The sequence below is a fragment of the Pseudophryne corroboree genome, chromosome 2 (assembly GCF_028390025.1).
Source record: "Pseudophryne corroboree isolate aPseCor3 chromosome 2, aPseCor3.hap2, whole genome shotgun sequence".
NCBI classification, from domain to species: Eukaryota; Metazoa; Chordata; class Amphibia; order Anura; family Myobatrachidae; genus Pseudophryne; species Pseudophryne corroboree.
In genome coordinates this window covers 868,040,841-868,058,131 of record NC_086445.1, presented here as the reverse complement: position 1 = coordinate 868,058,131, position 17,291 = coordinate 868,040,841, and the positions used below count along the sequence as shown (strand labels likewise).

General features: G+C 46.6%; 1 protein-coding gene across 4 annotated transcripts in view; it reads left to right on the top strand.

The window, feature by feature from the left end:
- Window positions 1-17,291, top strand: part of PHF12 (PHD finger protein 12) — a 252,771-nt gene that overhangs the window by 12,695 nt on the left and 222,785 nt on the right. The window lies entirely within an intron of this gene.

Sequence of the window (17,291 nt, the reverse complement as noted above, 5' to 3'; positions counted from 1 at the left end):
TCCAGACCTCCGTTAGAATCTGTGCCCGGACAGAGCTGGGTGCACTTTAGTGAGCTCTCCTGAGCTTGCTAATAAGAAAGTATTTTGTTAGGATTTTTTATTTTCAGAGAGATCTGCTGGCAACAGACTCTCTGCTACGTGGGACTGAGGGGAGAGAAGCAAACCTACTAACTGCGGATAGGTCGTGCTTCTTAGGCTATTGGACACCATTAGCTCCAGAGGGATCGAACACAGGAACTCACCCTTGATCGTCCGATCCCGGAGCCGCGCCGCCGTCCCCCTCGCAGAGCCAGAAGACAGAAGCCGGCGAGAGAAGCAAGAAGACTTCAAAATCGGCGGCAGAAGACTCCTGTCTTCATATGAGGTAGCGCACAGCACTGCAGCTGTGCGCCATTGCTACCACATTAAACCCGCACACTCCGGTCACTGTAGGGTGCAGGGCGCAGGGGGGGGCGCCCTGGGCAGCAATTGAGTACCTCCTGGCATAATAGAGCATATATACAGCTGGGCACTGTGTATATGCATGAGCCCCCGCCATTATTTTACACAAAATCGCGGGACAGAAGCCAGCCGCTGAGGGGGCGGAGCTTCTTCCTCAGCACTCACCAGCGCCATTTTCTCTCCACAGCTCCGCTGAGAGGAAGCTCCCCAGGCTCTCCCCTGCAGACGATAGAAGAGGGTGAAAAGAAAGGGGGGGCACATAAATTTGGCGTAAAAACAATATATACAGCAGCTACTGGGTTAACACTACGTTACTGTGTAATTCCTGGGTCATATAGCGCTGGGGTGTGTGCTGGCATACTCTCTCTCTCTGTCTCTCCAAAGGGCCTTGTGGGGGAACTGTCTTCAAATAGAGCATCCCCTGTGTGTGTGGTGTGTCGGTACATGTGTCGACATGTCTGAGGTAAAAGGCTCCCCTATGGAGGAGATAGAGCAAATATGTGTGTGTGAGGGTGTCTCCGTCGACAACGCCAACACCTGTTGGATATGTGTAATAAAGTGCTGAGGTGAATTTATTGCACAAAAGTTTAGAGAACAGACAGGAAATCTACCCATGTCTGTCCCTATGTCGCAGAGACCTTTAGTGTCTCTAAATGCTCACTATCCAAATTAATAAACACTGATGTCGACACGGAGATTGACTCCAGTGTCGACTATGATAATGCAAAGTTACAGCCAAAATGGCAGAAAAGTATTCAATATAGGATTATTGTAATAAAAGATGATTTGCATATCACTGATGACTTATCTGTCCCTGACACAAGGGTACACATGTTTAAGGGGAAGGAAGCTGAGGTAAATTTCCCTCCTCTCGTGAGGAAAAAGAGCGGGAATCTCCAGACAAGAGACTGCAGTTTCCCACAAATAATTCTCAGGCAGTATCCTTTCCCCACTAGGGCCAGGATATGATGGGAATCTTCCCCTAGGGTGTCACGTTTGCCCAAAAGGTAACCTGTCGTAACAGCTATTCTCAGGGATCCTGCAGATAGCGTGCACATTCTGGTACACTACTCAGACCGGCGATTGTGTCGGCATGGGTTTATAGCGCTGGGGCAGCGTGGACGGGTACCTTATCAGCAGAGATTGAGACCCTAGTATGTAGATGTATGTGTGTGTGTGTATATATATATATATATATAGATATATAGATATATAGATATATAGATATAGATATATATATATATATATAGATATAGATATAGATCTATATATATAGATCTATATATATAGATCTATATATATATAGATCTATATATATAGATCTATATATATAGATCTATATATATAGATCTATATATATAGATCTATATTAAAGATGCTATCTTAAGAGATTTATGTGTGTATATAGATATAGATATATAACATGCCCAAAGAGACATGAGTATACTGGGTCCTAGAGACAAAGCTATGGACAAAGCTATGTCGATTTCTGCTTGACGTGTCCTGTAGAATATGCAATGGACAGATGATGCCGACTTAAGAGGCATATGGAAGGCTGAGGATTGTGTGGAGAAGGGCTCTCGGACCTGGTCTCCACAGCTATAGCTGGTAATTCTGTTGTTTTGCCTTATATTCCTGCACAGCCTAGGAAAGCACGACATTATCAAATGCAGCCTCTAGAACAAAGAAACAAGAAAGTCCGAGGTGCGTCCTTTCTTGCCAGAGGTGGGGGCAGAGGAAAGAAGCTGCACAACACAGCTAGGTCCCAGGAACAGAAGTCCTCCCCGGCCTCTACAAAAATCCACCGCATGTCGCTGGGGCTCCACAGGCGGAGCTAGGCCCGCTGGAGGCACGCCTGCGTAAGTTCAGCCACAAGTGCGTTCACTCCCTGTTAGGTCCCTGGGCAATAGATATTGTGTCTCAGGGATGCAATCTGGACTTTGAGAAGATGCCCCCTCACCGACGGCCCTGCCGGCTTCCCCCCACGAGAGGGAAACAGTGTTAAATGCAATTCACAAATTGTATCTTCAGCAGGTGGTGGTCAAGGTTCCCCTTCTTCAACAAGGAAAGGGTTATTATTCGACCATGTTTGTAGTACCGAAACCGGACGGTTCGGTCAGACCCATATTGAATTTAAAATCCCTGAACATATACCTGAAAAGGTTCAAGTTCAAGATGGAATCGCCCAGAGCGGTCATCGCAAGCCTGGAAGGGGGGGATTATATGGTGTCTCCGGACATAAAGGATGCATACCTTCATGTCCCCATTTATCCACCTCATCAGGCGTACCTCAGATTTGTGGTACAGGATTGTAATTACCCATTCCAGACGTTGCCGTTTGGTCTGTCCACGGCACCGAGAATATTTACCAAGGTTATGGCAGAAAGGATGGTGCTTCTGCGAAAGCAAGGAGTTACAATTATCCCATACTTGGACGATCTCCTCATAAAGGCGAGGTCCAGAGAGCAGTTGCTGATCAGCGTAGCACACACTCGGGAGGTGTCGCAACAGCACGGCTGGATTCTGAATATTCCAAAGTCGCAGCTGATTCCTACGACGCGTCTGCCCTTCTTGGGCATGATTCTGGACACAGACCAAAAGAAGGTTTTTCTCCCGGCGGAGAAGGCTCAGGAGCTCGTGACTCTGGTCAGAGGCCTCTTAAAACCAAAACAGGTGTCGGTGCATCAATGCACGCGAGTCCTGGGAAAGATGGTGGCGTCATACGAAGCCATTCCCTTTGGCAGGTTCTATGCGAGGACCTTTCAGTGGGATCTGTTGGACAGGTGGTCCGGATCGCATCTTCAGATGCAGCGGCTGATCACCCTATCCCCCAGGGCCAGGGTGTCTCTTCTGTGGTGGCTGCAGAGTGCCCACCTTATTGAGGGTCGCAGGTTCGGCATTCAGGACTGGGTCCTGGTGACCACGGATGCAAGCCTCCGAGGGTGGGGGGCAGTCACACAGGGAAGAAATTTCCAGGGTCTGTGGTCAAGTCAGGAGACTTGTCTGCACATCAATATCCTGGAACTAAGGGCCATATACAGCGCCCTAAGTCAAGCGGAGCCTCTGCTTCGCTACCAACCGGTGCTGATTCAAGCAGACAACATCACCGCAGTGGCTCATGTAAACCGCCAAGGCGGCACAAGGAGCAGGGTGGCGATGGCGGAAGCCACCAGAATTCTTCGCGGGGCGGAGAATCACGTAAAAGCACTGTTAGCAGTGTTCATTCCGGGAGTTGACAACTGGGAAGCAGACTTCCTCAGCAGGCACAACCTCCACCCGGGATAGTGGGGACTTCATCAAGAAGTCTTCACACAGATTACAAGTCATTGGGGACTGCCACAGGTGGACATGATGGCATCCCGCCTCAACAAAAAGCTACAAATGTATTGCGCCAGGTCAAGAGACCCTCAGGCGGTAGCTGTGGACGCACTAGTAACACCGTGGGTGTTCCAGTCGGTCTATGTGTTTCCTCCTCTTCCTCTCATACCCAAGGTGCTGAGAATCGTAAGAAAAAGAGGAGTGACAACAATACTCATTGTTTCGGATTGGCCAAGAAGGACTTGGTACCCGGAACTACAAGAAATGCTCACAGAGGACCCATGGCCTCTGCCTCTCAGACAGGATCTGTTGCAACAGGGGCCCTGTCTGTTCCAAGACTTACCGCGGCTGCGTTTGACGGCATGGCGGTTGAACGCCGGATCCTAGCAGAAAAAGGCATTCCGGATGAAGTTATTCCTACGCTGATAAAGGCTAGGAAGGACGTGGCAGCAAAACATTATCACCGTATATGGCGAAAATATGTTGCTTGGTGTGAGGCCAGGAAGGCCCCTACAGAGGAATTTTAGCTGGGCAGGTTCCTTCATTTCCTACAGTCGGGAGTGACTTTGGGCTTAAAATTGGGGTCCATTAAGGTCCAGATTTCAGCCCTATCAATTTTTTCAAAAGGAACTGGCTTCTCTTCCTGAAGTTCAGACGTTTTGTAAAGGGACTGCTGCATATTCAGCCCCTTTTGTGCCACCATTGACACCTTGGGATCTTGACGTGGTGTTGAGTTTCCTGAAATCACACTGGTTTGAGCCACTTAAAACCGTGGAGTTAAAATATCTCACGAGGAAGGTGGTCATGCTGTTGGCTAGGCGTGTGTCAGAATTGGCGGCTTTGTCACATAAAAGCCCCTATCTGGTTTCCATATGGACAGGGCAGAATTATGGACTCGTCCGCAATTTCTGCCAAAAGTGGTGTCATCTTTTCACTTGAACCAACCTATTGTGCCTGCGGCTACTTGTGACTTGGGGGATGCCAAGTTACTAGAGGTAGTCAGGGCTTTGAAGGTTTATGTAGCCAGAACGGCTGGAGTCGGGAAAACTGAGTCGTTGTTTATCCTGTATGCATCCAACAAGCTGGGTGCTCCTGCTTCAAAGCAAACTATTGCTCGCTGGATCTGTAACACGATTCAGCAGGCTCATTTTGCGGCTGGATTACCGCCTTCAAAATCAGTAAAAGCCCATTCCACAAGGAAGGGGAGCTCTTCTTGGGCGGCTGCCCGAGGGGTCTCGGCATTACAGCTTGCCGAGCAACTACTTGGTCGGGTTCAAACACTTTTGCAAAATTCTACAAGTTTGATACCCTGGCTGAGGAGGACTTTGTGTTTGCTCATTCGGTGCTGCAGAGTCATCCGCACTCTCCCGCCCGTTTGGGAGCTTTGGTATAATCCCCATGGTCCTTACGGAGTCCCCAGCATCCACTAGGACGTTAGAGAAAATAAGATTTTACTTACCGGTAAATCTATTTCTCGTAGTCCGTAGTGGATGCTGGGCGCCCGTCCCAAGTGCGGACTTCTTCTGCAATACTTGTATATAGTTATTGCTTACATAAGGGTTATGTTATGGTTACATCAGGTTGGTCTGATGCTCTGTTGTTGTTCATACTGTTAACTGGGTAAGTTTATCACGAGTTATACGGTGTGATTGGTGTGGCTGGTATGAGTTTTACCCTGGATTCCAAAATCCTTTCCTTGTACTGTCAGCTCTTCCGGGCACAGTTTCCTTAACTGAGGTCTGGAGGAGGGACATAGAGGGAGGAGCCAGTGCACACCAGTAGTCCTAATTCTTTCTTAGAGTGCCCTGTCTCCTGCGGAACCCGTCTATTCCCCATGGTCCTTACGGAGTCCCCAGCATCCACTACGGACTACGAGTTACCGGTAAGTAAAATATTATTTTTTTCCGGCTGGAATAATTCTGTTTGTGGCCATAACACATGGGATCCGGGATAACTTCCCAGGCCCTATGTGTTATCGCGGGTCTGAAGGGCTGCATATCGAGGATTATGCTTTGTGTGCCTGATGCACGCAAAGCATAATACCTGATAAATTCCGGCATCAGTACTAATAGGATACCCCCCGGCAAACCTATTAGCAGTGGTAAATTACAGCTGACAATAGAATATCCCCTATGTCTGCAGAACTAGTTAAATCCAGAAAGAAATGGGCAATTCTACGAAAATATGGACAGTTGTTTCCACCAGTGGATGACTAACGGAGCCATTCAATTGTTGCTCTTTTTGGGCACGATTACCGCGTGGGGAACCATTTGTGCTTGCCACCTTCTGAGTGTCCAAACATCTTGATTGGGTGCCTAAGCTACAGACTTTTTTACACACTTTTTCTTGCACCTCCAGAAGCTGCAAGAAAAAAATTGACTTCTGCAATTAACAACAACTGAACGCCTCCAATAAACGCTCATTCCTGTAGATGACCAGCAGAGGGAACTGGCAACAATAAAATTGGCCCCTATTGTAGGGACAATTTTTCATTTGTTTTTGTGCATACAATCTCCTGTCTAAAGTGATGGGAGATCGGCAGGCGCAATTCACAAATATACTGGTAGGTTAATTGTCTCTCAACAAAATGAACATTAGTGTGAATGTGTGTGGGGTACATGAGGTGTGTAATCTCCACTGGGGCGGGCACTCATGTGAATGGCCAAATATTCTCTGTAAAGCGCTGCGGAATATGTGCACACTATAAAAATATCTGGTAATAAATCATTCAGACAGACCAGGTTAAGCCGCGTAAAATTGCTAAACTCAACCGAAGTGCAGGTTACGACACGGAAAGTGCCTTTTTGGATGGTCAAACGGACCACTTTTCGCAAGCATGGGGGGGAAGAAATGTCGGCGCTGGCAGCATGCGCACCCATACGGGAGCACAATTGGATTGCTGCCGACGGGCACCTATTATACAACTGAATTCCTCCCTATGTTTCTATAGTAAACATAATAGGCACACTGGGCATATTACATGGTTATTGTTACATTTTGATTACTAAATCACACTGGTGGTCATCAATCAGTATGCAGACTGTCGGGATCCCGGCGCACAGTATAACGGCGCCGGAATCCCGACAGCCGGCATACCGACACTTTTTCTCCTTTGTGGTGGTCCACGACCCCCCTGGAGGGAGACTGTGCCCGCAGCGTGGCGAGCCCGCAAGGGGCTCAATTGCGCTTGCCGCGCTGTCGGTATGCCGGCGGTCGGGCTCCCGGAGCGCTGGTCGCCGGGAGCCCGGCCGCCGGCATACCATACTAGACCCCATCACACAGGTTAGCTAAGCCTCCCACAAAACGTACCAGGCATGGCAGCCTTTTGGGCATACGAACCAAGGATCTTTCATCCCACCTACTGGAGTACAAGGCGAGGCATGATGCTGCAAGCGATTGCTGTGCTTTGGCTAAGATAGTATAGACTGTTAAAAGAAGATTTTTTTTTTCCCTGAAATCGAAAACCTTTTATGGGTCTTCTGTTTAGACATTGGTGCTTTTTTAAGAAGTCGCTGAAAGACTGAGGTGGTGAATTGTCAAGTGTTAATGTGGTTTCCTTGTTTACAAGCCATTGGGAGTGGTCTGAGGAGACATGTCCCACAGGGAAACAATGCTTATGTAATGATGTTTATTTATGCCCAAGAGGTTTATTTAAGGCACCATACTTCCTGTCCTAATGGCGTTCTTATTAATTAGTGGGAGAATAAAACACAAGTGATATGTTGATTACTATGTGGTATTTTTGTTTTGTTTTGCTTTTTTTGTTGTTGTTGTGGGGGGGGGGTTCCTTCTTAACACTAAATGTTTTGTTTGTACAAATGGAAAAAACATTGCTTTGAATGTTTGTGATATGTATGTATATATATATATATATATATATATATATATATATATATATATTATTTCCTTCTGCACGCTACATGGGTATCCTTACCTGAGGAAAAGGCTTGATGCCTTGAAACGTCGTAAGACCACCATGTCTCCCCATTTTTTGCACTTTATTGCCCTGTTTTGCACTATGCTTTGCATATAAAAGTTTTTTCAAGACCTTGGAGTGCCGCCTCTTGTCCTTTGCCAGATACACCTGAGCCACAGGTGGGGAAGGTACAGATACTGCATTATCTTTAGGAGGGCACCCAGGCATTTCCATTGCTGCGCAGAGTGCCGGATGTGTATATGTGTAGAGAGATAGAGAGATAGAGATAGAGAGAGCGAGATATAGATATGGACTCGGCGGCGCGGCACTCTGCTTCACATCAAATAAACACGGACACCTTTTTCCTGTGTCAACGTTTCAATGTATTGGACACATTTTCGTCAGGACAACCCTGTATTGGACAATGGGGTCAATTCTATTCAGCAACTTAAGAATAGCGCCGGGAATTAGCTCCCGACGCTATTCAATTCAGCTCCAGTTAAGTCGGCGATGTCCTGTTCTCGCCGACTAAACAGGTTGATTTGTCGGGAGAACGGGCATTCTCCGACTTAACTCCCCGGCGCGAGGCTGATTCCCGACAGAATCAGCCTCGCGCCGGCCGCGAGGCAGCATTTTTGTCGGGTTTCTTCTCTCATCCCCCGGGGATGAGAGAAGAATTCCCGACAATTGCGGGTCACTAGCAGCTGAATTGAATAGCGTCGGGAACTAATTCCTGGCGCTATTCTTAAGTTGTCGAATAGAATTGACCCCAATGTGTCCAATACATTGAAACGTTGACACAGGAAAAGGTGTCTGTTTATTTGATGTGAAGCCGAGTGCCGCTCCGCCGAGTCCCTGTATCTTCCCTCTTTCGAGGGCACCGGCGTTGATGTATGCTCAAGACTATGGAGTGCCGGACCCCCGAGCAGATATCTATCTATCTATCTATCTATCTATCTATCTATCTATCTATCTATCTATCTATCTATCTATCTATCTATCTATCTATCTATCTATCTATATCTATATATATATATATAAGAAAGAGATATGTTTTTAATAGGTTACAGATACAAATTGCAGTTTTTTTTTGATCCATTATTTCATTTATTCACAAAGTATAAATACATTTGTTCGCAGTTGAAAAGGTAGGACAATTAGCCAGCAGGACCCTGAAGGAAGATTTCCTGTACCGGTTGTTGTACCTGTGTTGTTGAAGTCATCTTGTTTCTTATGCAAATTAGACCTGGGTTTTTTTTTTTCCTTCTCTTACGTCCTAGAGAATACTGAGGTATGCATTAGTACCATGGAGTATAGACTGGTTCACTAGGATCCATGGGCACTTTAAGAAATCATTAGTGTGGGCTGGCTCCTCCCTCTATGCCCTTCCTACTAGACTCTGTTTAGAAAATGTGCCTGGAGGAGCCGGTCACTCTTTGGAGAGCTCCTGAAGAGTTTTCTACTTTTATTTTAAATGTTTGTTATTTTAGTCAGGGCTGTTTGGCAACAGCCTGACTGCTTCGTGGGACTTGGGGGAGGAAGAGCGGCCCAACTTCCTTAGAGTTAATGGTCCCGTTTCTCTGACAGGACACTAAGCTCGTGAGGGAGCCATTCGCAAGCCACACCCGCGCAGCGCACCCTCCCCCAGCACGCTGCCACCCCCTAACAAAGCCAGAAGATGAAGAGTGGCGAGTACAATGCCGGCGTCCTGGGTAGCGGGGTGCCGGCGGGAATGGCAGTACAAGGGCTGGAGCACAGCTCTGACTGCAGGCTGCGTTTCAGGGAGCTCAGACAGACGCACGCTGCGGTGTGTCCCGCTGTGAGGGGCACGCTGAGCCTCCGCTGATGGCCACAACGTAGTAACAGGGGTTTTAATTCTTGGTTAGACATTTTTTTCCTCAGGGCCAGTATAAAAAATGCGAGAAGCTGCGTGCCATTACAGGGGGCGGGGATTCACTCAGAGCGGATCCTACAGCTCTCCAGCAGCATTCCCAGGGATGTGCAGCTCCTCCACAAGGACGCCAAGTCTCCTCAGTGGTACCAGGGGGTCTTAGTAAAGGGGGGGAGCAAGTTTAATATTATAACCACTACTAAGGTGCTTATTTCTGTGCGACCCAGCTAGCTTTTACCTTGCTAGAAGGGGCGCTGTGTGGCTGGCTCTGATTTCTGTGTCTCTGAGGACCTTGCCTACATATACTGAGTATTCACTAGTGTGTGTGTCCCTTTACAATCATGTCTTGTACAGCGGAATGTCTCTTATACCCTGGGGACTCACTACCCTGTACTCAGGATAGTGTTCACTCCCAGTCCAGTGAGGCTGAATCCCCCATGGTTGGCCTCCATTAAAGGGATGATTTCAAATATTTCTACTAAGCTGTCTCATGCTGAGAATGAGACAAAATTCTTATGGCAGTCTATGGATGACCTGATAAATAGAGATTCAGCTCGCATGTCTCTCTCACTCTCGCCATTTGCCCACAAAAGCGTACTCTGGCCCAAATCATGCAGGGTGATAATGATCCTGACACATCTGATCCAGAGGAGGGTGAGGTGGATGTGAGTGGGGTGGAGGGGGATGCTGTCCTGTCACAGGGTATACAGGCCCTCATTGAGGCTATCAGATCTGTCCTACATATTCCTGAAGAGACTTTATACACTGCGGCTGGGGTAGCCCAGAGACCCACTATTGCTTGTGCATGGATCACTAGGGCCATTTCTAAGTGGTCAGGTAACCTAATTGATGGCTTAGATTCCTTACCCAGGGGGGAGATTATTTTACTCCTACAGCATATTCAGGATTCTGATAACTCTATGGTGGAGGCCTTAAAGGAAATTGGTTTGCTCAACGCACGCACCACTGCCATGGCAGTGTCAGCACGCAGATGCTTGTGGCTACACCAGTGGACTGCGGATGCGGAATAAAGGAAAGGCGTGGATAGCCTACCATTCACGGGTGAGGCTGTTTTTGGAGATGAACTGGATACGTGGATATCCAAAGCTAAGTCTACATACCTTCCTTCTGCAGCAACCCCAGCTAGGAAAACCTACTCTGCTCCAACTCTGCAGTTCATTCGGACTGCAAAATTTAAAGGAAAATCCAAGGGTTCTTCTACAACCTTCCGAGGCGGTAAAAGTAAACCCAGAAAACCTGCGGCTGCAGGTTCTCAGGAGCAGAACTCCGGATGCCTTCAACATGACGGTGGATCGCACTGCCTGGAAGACAGGCAGGTGGGAACCCGGTTACGTTATTTCAGTCACATATGGGCGACATCCTGTCAAGATCCCTGGGTCAAACAGCTGATCGCACAGGGATACAGACTGGAATTTCATGAACTCCCACCTCCCAGATTCTTCAAATCAAGTTTACCAGCTTCTCCAGAAGTAGGTTTGACTTTGCAGGCATTGATTCAATAACTGGTACAGACTCAGGTTCCAGTTCCACTACACCTACAAAACAAGGGTTATTATTCCAACCTGTTTGTAGTACCGAAACGTACTGTTTGGTAAGGCCCATTTTAAACCTCAAGCCACTGAACCCGTACTTATGGGTGTTCAAATTCAAGATGGAGTCTGAGAGCGGTGATCTCCGGTCTGGAGAAGGGGTGTGTCTCAACATCAAGGATGCGTACCTTCACATTCCGATTTGACCGCCTTATCAGACATATCTAAGGTTTGCCCTGCGGGACTGTCACTACCAGTTTCAGGCCCTGCCATTTGGCCTCTCCATGGCACCGAGGGTTTTCACCAAGGTGATGGCAGAGATTGTTTCTCCTCCGCAAACAGGGAGTGAACATCATACCATACCTGGACGACCTGCTGATAAAAGCGTCTTCCAGGGAGACCACCTGGAACCAACACGGAGGCTTCCGTTCCTAGGAATGATTCTGGATACGGAGGAACAAAAGGTGTTCTTTCCCTTAGAAAAGGCATTGGTAACAGGCCATTCCAGCTGGATCTGTTGGACAAATGGTCCGCATCACATCTTCACTTGCACCAGAGGATGTCGCCAAAAGCCAGGATTTCTCTTCTATGGTGGCTCCAGACTTCTCACCTGACCGAGAGTCGACGGTTCGGGATTCAAAATTGGAATCTGCTAACCATGGACGCAAGCCTCAGTGGTTGGGGAGCAGTCACCCAAGGTGAACAGTTCCAAGGAAAATGGTCAAGTCCGGAAGCCATTCTTCCGATCAACATTCTGAAATTAAGGGCCATCTACAGGCATCGCATCTTCTTCAAAATCACGCCATTCAGGTTCAGTCGGACAGTGTGACGGCCATAACGTACATAAACCGACAGGGCAGAACGAAGAGCAGAGCTGCAATGTCAGTGGTGACAAAAATTCTCCTCTGGGCAAAAAGACACTCGGTGCTGTCGGCAATCTTCATTCCGGGAATAGACAACTGGGAAGCGGACATCCTCAGCAGACACGTCATCCATCCAGGAGAGTGGGGCCTTCACCCGTAGGTGTTTGGGTCCTTGACAAGTCGGTGGGGAATTCCACAGATAGACATGATGGCATCTCGTCTCAACAAGAAGCTAAAGCACTATTGTTCCAGGTCGAGGGACTCACAAGCAGTGGCGGTGGATGCTCTGGTGACTCCAGATGGTTTACGTGTTCCCAGCTCTTCCACTGATCCCAAGAAATTCTCAAAAGAATAAAAAGGGAAAACGTTCAAGCGATTCTCATTGCTTCAGATTGGCTGAGGTACGCGGACCTACTGGAGTTGCTTCTGGAGGACCCGTGGCCTCTATCTCTGCGAGAGGAAGTTCTGCAACGGGCCGTTCGTCTATCAAGACTTACCGTGGCTACATTTGACTACGTTTGAAGTTGGATGTGAGATTTTAGCCCGGAAAGCCATTCTGAACAAGGTTATTCCAACCCTGATCCAAGCTAGCAAAGGGGTAACATCTAAACATTTACCACCGTATTTAAAAAAAAATGTCTTGTGGTGTGAAAACAGGAAATTTCCTGAGGTGGAATTTCAACTGGGACGTTTTCTCCTTTTTCTACAGTCATGTGTGGATATGCTCCTTGAAAGTCCAGATTTCGGCCTTGTCCATTTTCTTTTCAGAAACAATTGGCTTCCCGCCCTGAGGTTCAGACGTTCTTGAAGTGGGTTCTGCACATCCAGCCGCCCTTTGTACCTCCCACGGCACCTTGGGATCTTAACGTGGTGTTGCGGTTTCTGCAATCGGACTGGTTTGAACCTTTTACAGGAGGTTGGCGTTAAGTTTCTTACGTGGAAGACTGTTACACTGTTGGCCTTGGCTTCCACAAGGCGTGTGTCTGAACTGGAGGTGTTGTCTTACAAAAGCCCCTGTTTGGTTTTTCATGAGGATAGAGCTGAACTCTGGACTCGTCAGCAATTTCTTCCTAAGGTGGTGTCTGCGTTTCATATCAACCAACCTTTTGTGGTTCCGGTGCTTACTGACTAAAGTGCTTGCGTGCATTAAATGGGGCATTGAGACAAGGGACGATGATGTAATCCTGCCACTGTACAAATCATTGCTACGTCCGCACCTGGAATATTGTGTTCAGTTCTGGGCACCGTATTATAAAATGGATATCTGGGAACTAGAAAGAGTTCATGGAAGAGCTACTAAATTGATTAAAGGGTTAGAAACACTGGAGTACGAGGAAAGGCTTACTAGGTTAAATATGTATACATTAGAAAAGTGGCGACTAAGAGGAGACATTAATATCTTCAAATATGTAAAGAGTAATTACAAAGAGCTAGCAGCAGATTTGTTTATTAAAAGAACTCTGTATAGGACGCGTGGGCACTCGCTGAGGCTAGAGGAGAGAATTCCGTACACAACATTGGAAAGGGTTATTCACGGTAAGGGCAATTAAGATTTGGAACTCCCTGCCGGAGAAGGTAATAATGGCAGAGTCTGTAAATGCATTTAAAAACGGATTGAACAAATTTCTAATTGGAAAATGTATCCAGGGCTATAGCATTTAATATATATTGACATTTAAATTATCTGGGAGTGGTAAGATTCATAGGTGTCAATTGGTACTAGACCATTACTCCAGCAGGTGCATTCTAATATAAACAGATTAACACAGAATACATGTTGAACCCGATGGGCAGTTTTCCTCTTTTCAACCTCACTAACTATGTAACTATGTAGAATACGTGTAATGAAATAAGGGTATTTTGTTGAAATAGAGAATGATGGCTTGAAACGGTCAGATATTTACCATTAGATAGGAGCTAGCGGTATTGTAAGGAAAAATCTGTAGTGCAGTGTACACTAACAAAGGGGTGATATGGCTGGCAGTGTAACAGAAGCCAGGCAGCCATTGGGCCTAATTATTCTGCTGGCTGTCATTTCTGTTGAAGATAATGGATGCACATCTTCCCTTGCCAATGTAAAAGATTTTTCTGGCTCCCAGGTTTGACGGACTGGCTTCAGAATTTGATATTTTGTCTGTCAGTGTTCAGGTATTATGGACCTGGAGAAAGTTAGCATGTTCATAGCACTGATTGCTAAAACAGAATCACTTTTTATTTAGGATGCACTGTAATACAATTAAATATAACTCTAGTGTTCACGCTAGGCTGCTTTTACAGGGCGGCGCCCCCGTTTTTTCTTTTTAAGGGCGAAATCCGCCCTGCCCTTTCTGCGATGCCCTGTTAAAACAGCCGCCCACTTCGTGCCCCCCCAGCGTGTAAAGATGCCATGCGCACGGCATCCATTCACGCTTTGGGGGAAGCCCTGCACGCACCCAACAGTGATGCCGCTGGCCACCCACGCCCCCTGTAATAATGTCTGTGGGCCGCACCGCCCACTTCAGTGACGTTGAATGAGTGCCCCCTATTTTGCGTGGCCACGTCCCCTTTTTGGGCGCGAGTGCACATCTGCCACCCGCAGTCCGGCGCCCTGCCCGATTCCTAGAGTGAACACTATAACACCAAGGGAGCGATTTAATTCAGAATTAATAGCGCCGGGAAGAAGTTCTGTTTTCTCCCTTAGCGTGTGCACGAATAGCATCGCGGCCGCCACTTCAATCGGAGAATGCCAGTTTCTGAGACTAAACACCCGGCTTAAGGTGTAGTAACTGGTATCTCCTGATAAGTGCAGGCCGCGAAGATGACCATTGAATAGCTCTGGCACCACCTTGACGGCGCTATTCATATCATGCTGGATTTAACACCCATCCTCTTTCCCCTCCCAATGTAAGAAGCTGCTCCTAATACAGGAAATTCTGGGAAATTAGAGACCACATTACAAAAAACAGTAGCAGCACAAATAACCCGTCTAAAGTAATGGTAGATCACGGGGCGATATTCAAATGCCCCCACTTATTGCGCTGATCGTGCCCATTACACTCTGGTTTAGGCGCGCAAAGCATCTAAAACCGACTACAGTAATGGGCACGAGTGTGGAAAGACCTGTTTGCGAGCCCAAACGGGTCTCTCTATGCTCATTTCAGCTCTCTACTACAAGGGATAGCGAGCTGAAATGAACTTGTCGCACCCATCGGCAGCAATAATAGAATAGCTGAAGGGATAGGGGACATTTGAATCCATCCCTAAATGATTATGGTAAGTTAAACATTTATAGCACATATATTAATAAAATCACATGAACATTTATATATGTAAAGAATGTTAACACTTTGTATTCAAGCACATGTTAAAGCAGTGTAAATGCTGTAGGAGCAATTCAATTGTTTGTAGCTACTTTCTAAACTGCTCGGGGGTTATTCAATTGTTTGTGTGACCATCCCTGAGGCTTCACTTAAAGCAAAAGGTGTAAGCAGAAATAGGCGGAAAATATAGTTTTGGGGCTGGTCGTGAGTACCGGACGCACCATAACTGCAGCTTGCCGGCATTTAGCTTGGACAAAACTGCTTACTGCAGTTAATCGCATTCGTGAGAAAGGGTTTAGTCGGTGAAACAATTGAATAGCTCCTGTGCAGTTTAGAGTAGTAGTAGTAGTAACAGTTATTTTATATAGCGCACACATTCCGCAGCGCTTTACAGAGAGTGTTTGGCCATTAATATCAGTCCCTGCCCCAGTGGCACTTACAATCTATATTCCCTACCACATATACATGCATAGGCATTCACGCTGAGGTTAATTTGTAGGGAGCCAATTATCCTACCGGTATATTTTTGGATTGTGGGAGGAAACCGGAGTACCTGGAGAAAACCCACGCAAGCACAGGGAGAATATACAAACTCCGTTAGGGCAATGGTGGGAATTGAACCCATGACCTCCGTGCTAGATGGGAGCTACAAACAGTTCAAATGCAAATACATTGTAATTAAAAAAAACACTATTTTAAAACCTAGAGTGAAGGCTAAGTGACTAACCATTTACTAAATGCACATTCTAGAGGTGGGGCTCTGTCGTACCTGTAATGCACTACACAGTATATAGTCTCATATTGGCTATGATGTGATGTTCTGGAACTGCACCCAGCAGCCAGCCACATTGCAGAGATGCGCATGAAAAGTAGCATTGTTGAGCCTACCATATATGGCAGATAATGTGTGCAGCCGAACATTGTGGTGATGTTCGTTGGCAACACAGTGACTTGTTCCACATCCATTAAACACTGCTAAGGAAGCTTCTGTTGTACACGCTGTGACAGTTAATTTTTGCGCATTTCTCCTGTTAATTTTGCTGTTTCATCACAGGACGTTTTTTTTCCCCTCCAAAATAAAGTACATTTGCTATGGATTATGGTTCCAAAGGATAATTTAGTCTCTAATCTCCACATTTGGTCTGTTCAAGTGACTTTATAATCACTTTTATTTACACTGCTTTTGAATGTGCTTGCTGAGCTACGGTATTCTTTTTATTTATCAAAGTTCTGATTTTTATTAATTAATGTGCAACATATGCTAAACTGACCTTTAGAAATGTAGTTTTTCTAAAGTGCTAGCTAAAAGAAATACGGTGTTCCTGTGTCAGCGCAAGTGTCTGCTCCCCCCCCCCCCCCATGCTCCAGTCCTAGAGATATTTAGTCACCATGGCAACCAGTTTGTCCAGCTCTGATTTAAAGGAACTCACTCATCACTTCTCTACACAGTGGTTTAATGTGCTGCCTAATGTAAATAGTATAGACATTCATATCTGCTATTAAAACAAGGGAAAATACACCAATGAGCCATAACATTAAAACCACCTGCCCAATATTGTGTAGGTCCCCTTTGTGCTGTTAAAACAGCTCTGGCACGTTGGGGCATGAACTCCTAAAGATCTCTGAAGGTGTCCTGTTCTATCTTGCAGCAAAATGTTAGCTCAAGTTACGAGGTGGGCTTCTAAGGTTTGTTTTTCCTGCACATCCCAGATGGCTTGATTGGATTGATATCTGGGGAATTTGGAGGCCAAGTCAACGTTTTGAGGCTGATTCAATTGTGGAGTGCCCATCTTGCTGCCTGTCTAAACGATTGGGCGTCGTCTATCTGATCTATTGATTTGTTGTTCCGATCAGATGCCCATTAGCCGTGGCACACAGATTTTTCTTGTGAAAAGTCCATAGCGCCCAAACCTGGACTTTTAAGATGCCCAAACGGGAACATTAGATGGGTTTAGCCACTGTGCAGCTAAACCCGAAGGTGTCAGTCGTGTTAAATGCTAATGGGCATGTGAT